Below are 3,988 nucleotides of genomic sequence, written 5' to 3'. Positions count from 1 at the left end.
AGCGGTTGGGCCTCACCATGGCTTGTGGGTGTCCCAAAGAGGGTGTTACTTATGCTTGGTGAGATAGCAAATACTCCATATTGTTGGAGGTATGTACACCTCTAAAGTTGGCATTTAGACCTCTCTCATTTTTCAAGTGAGAGATGACTTTGTCAACTAATGTTAAATTACCGATAAACCTCTCCACTTAATAGACCGGGGAAATACTCATTTACCCAATTTTAGCTTAAAATTTGCCCACTTGCTCCACTAACAGTTTTTTAACCCCATTTACCCAAAACACTCTAAGAGATTATTTCCCCTTTACCCAATTAGTTCTTTTTTTATTCTTTTTATTTATTTTTGGGACTTTTTTGCCCTCTCCTTCTTTCTCACTTAGAAAGAAAAGTCATCCTCCACCTTGCTGTGCTCCGGTGACCAGTGGCCGGCCGCGGACTCCGGCCACCGGTGACCGGAATCCGGCAACCGGTGACCGGAATCCGGCAACCGATGACCGGAATCCGGCCACCGGACTGTTAACCGGATTCCGGCGTCTGAATTTATTGCCCCCTAATAATACCCAGTAACCATATTATTACCCCCCAGTAATCATATTATTGCCCCCCAGTAACCATATTACTGCCCCCCAATACTCATATTATTGCCTCCCAATAATCATATTATTGCCTCAAATAATCATATTATTACCCTCCAGTGAATTGCATAAACTCCCAAAACCAAAATGAATACACTACAGGCACAATTGATCAATTTATATGCATATTATTGCCCCCCAATACTCATATTATTGTCTCCCAATAATCTTATTATTGCCCCGCAATAGACATGTATAACTACTCAATAAAACTTTTTTTTTCATTCTTCTGTCAAATTTACCCAAAAAAAAAAAAAAAAAAATCAAGCCGGATGCAGAACCCGGACCCTGCGGCGACGACACCGACTGCATATCTCAAACCCCAGAACCCGGACGACATCCCGCACATAATCGAAACCAGAGAACCCGGATGACGCTGTCGGAATCAAAACAAAATCAAGCCGGACGCAGATACCAACCCTGCGGCGACGACACCGACTGCAGATCCCAAACCCCAGAACCCGGACGACATCCCGCTCATAATCGAAACCTGAGAACTCGGCGGTGACGACGTTGCGGTTGCTGTAAGGATTAATTTACTTCTCCGGCGGGTCAGTTTTGGTCTTGCTTGACTGTGAGTGAAGGAACGGCGAAGAGAGAGAGAGAGAGAGAGAGAGAGAGAGAGAGAGAGAGAGAGAATCTGATAGGAGGTGAGAGAGAGAGAATTTTGTAATTTATTAATTAGTTTGGGGGTAAAAATGTCACTTGCATTTAAATTGGGTAGATGAGAGTAAAAAACTCTTAGTGGAGCAAGTGGGCAATTTTTTGCTTAAAATTGGGTAAGTGGTCATAGCCCCTAATAGACCTCTATGAACGATACGTACTCTTCAACTTGGAGAAAACCTTTTTCTCCAACGTAAACCCTAACACATACATCAAAATAGATTCCACTCAAAACATTTTCATATACAATTTTCTTTCGATTCCAATGGCATTTTGAGTTCAGACCTTCAACAGTTAACTGTGATATTTGATTATACAGGTAATGTTCTATGGCAAAGTTTTGATAATCCAACTGATACTTATCTTCTTGAGATGAAACTTTGTTGGTCTGCAATAAACACTAACCAACCAAACTTTCACATTTCTGTTTCTTGGGTAAGCCAACAACGCCTTACTCGTGGCCTTTACACCTTAACCATGGATAAGAATTATGACCTTATATGGTTTTTGATGACTTCAACGGGAAAGCTAGATAAAATACTTATGGTGGATGGGAAGATTTCTTCTGTGAGTCATGCCTATTAAATTTGATTCCTTACATTCAACAACACAATTCCTTTATATCTTCTGAATTTGAGCAATTGCATTTGGTACGTATCCATGTTTTAGTGATCATGTAAATGTTCATGACCTCAATTCAGTAATTGAGCAATTGAATTGGTATACACTCGAAGACCTATTCATCATTTATTATTTCTATTGGACGAGGAGCATTGGGGGAAAATTAGGGAGGTGCAGATAACATTGATTATTTGTAAAAGTAAATTGGAGGTCCATTAAGTGGAGAGATCCAAATGCCAATTTTAGAAGTATGAATAGAAAGCTCCTTTCTTTTTTCCATCAAAAGAGAACTTGACATCTTTAAATGGGAAAGTACATTATTTTGGAAGAATACATTATTTGACATTTATATTGGCAACATAACTTTTTGTTTCAAAGAGAATTCAAGATTTTCGGGCCACCAATTATTTTTAAGGGAAAAAATCTTAGATAGTCAATTAAATACCATGTAACGCATTGACTCATATTGAAAATAGAAGCAAAGACCTTGACCATCCTTGTTATAAACTCCTAAAGGCCTTGACCAATTAAATTTGTCCCATTCGAAATGATCAAGCTAAGCATCAGACACCCCAAAACCCTAACTGCTCTGCTACTAGAGTCCCCTATGACAAGAGTCGGGTTTTCTGCAATTCCTCGCATGTACATCGATGCTCTAAAAGTCTGGTTTGGCCTCTGGCCTTGCCGACATCGTGGGATCTGCCGCCGAACGAGTGTTTTAGGTACCATGGCTCAGAGGTGGCTTGATAGGGAGGGTTGTGCTTGAAAGATCAACGGAATGGATTGGCGTCGGTTATGGTGGTGATTCTGAGGCATTGAGGTCATCGCTCAGCCTCCGAGATGCTTGGCCTTCATTGCTTCCTTGTGCAATGCCGGCTCTGAGTGGTTTCTATTGCGTTGTGGTTTTTTCAGGTTGATTCGGATTAGTTTGGGTTAGAATCTACTTGGGGTCCAGTGCAGTGACTTTCAAGCGGTTGGTGATGTCTTGGACTAGCAGCGGAGGACAGGTCCTAGGTTGATCATGGCGGTCGTGATTGCTGTTGTGTAGAGGGAGTGTGACTGAGCCTGCGCTTGGCCCAGTTATGTCTTTTGGGCTGGGGATCTCCTTGTTGGGCCCTAGTGGGCTGCTATAGTTAGTTTTTTCAACTTATTTCCAATAAACTTCTTTGGGGAAAGCTATGTGTCTTTAGTTTCTAGGCTTCCTATTTACTATGTCTTTGTTCATAGTTCTTATTTCAAGCAAATCATTTGGAGTAGTACCAAAGGAAGATTCAAGTTGTGATGAATGAAGTTGCAACCCATAAATAGAAATCATTTGGATCTATTTATATTTACCACCGTGGGTACTACCACAACTTCTTAATTTGTCTGTAGATTGCAGCATAAGGGTATGTAATGGTCATTCTGACTTGTGATGAATGAAGTTGCAACCCACTTTTGGGTTTGATTCAAAAAATTAAAATTTTCCTTTGTTGGAACCCACTTTTGGGTTTGTTAATTATTAGAAATTAGGTTTTATTAAAGATTAAACTAGAAAATAAAAATAAAAGAAATAGAGATATAAAGCAACGAAACAAATTCGGAAATTTCTCAAATTGAGTGCATAACGATAGAGTGGTGGCCTCATAATAGATTCATATCAGATTGAATTAGAATATAACACTACAATGCTAATTCAACTTCGTCTTGTGCAACGAGATTTTGAATTTTAGATTAGGTCTTCAATAGACTGATGCGGTCCAGCGTTCTTCTGATTAATTTTGCTGACGAATTAATTTGTTGCCCTATCTTCATTCCTAGATTGTTATTTGATATAATGATCGTAAATGGTTTTTCCCTTGTTGTGTTACTAGCAGTTTCATAAGCTTAGGGGAATGGTAGCCTAGTTAGTGCACCCACTAGAGTTTCAATCTAGGTGTTGGCAAAACCTTGGACCTAGTTTTATGCTTCTAATTTTTGAATAAATTAGGTTGTGCACGCTAAGAAGTTTTGCCGATCAATTTAGTACTACATTTAGAGCGATTAGGGTTAGCGTACTTGATCGGTTCGTAAAACAAGAGTCTCCTCCGG

The sequence above is a fragment of the Rosa rugosa genome, chromosome 4, assembly GCF_958449725.1.
Source record: "Rosa rugosa chromosome 4, drRosRugo1.1, whole genome shotgun sequence".
Lineage (NCBI taxonomy): Eukaryota > Viridiplantae > Streptophyta > Magnoliopsida > Rosales > Rosaceae > Rosa > Rosa rugosa.
Note: the sequence above shows the minus strand (reverse complement) of the source record.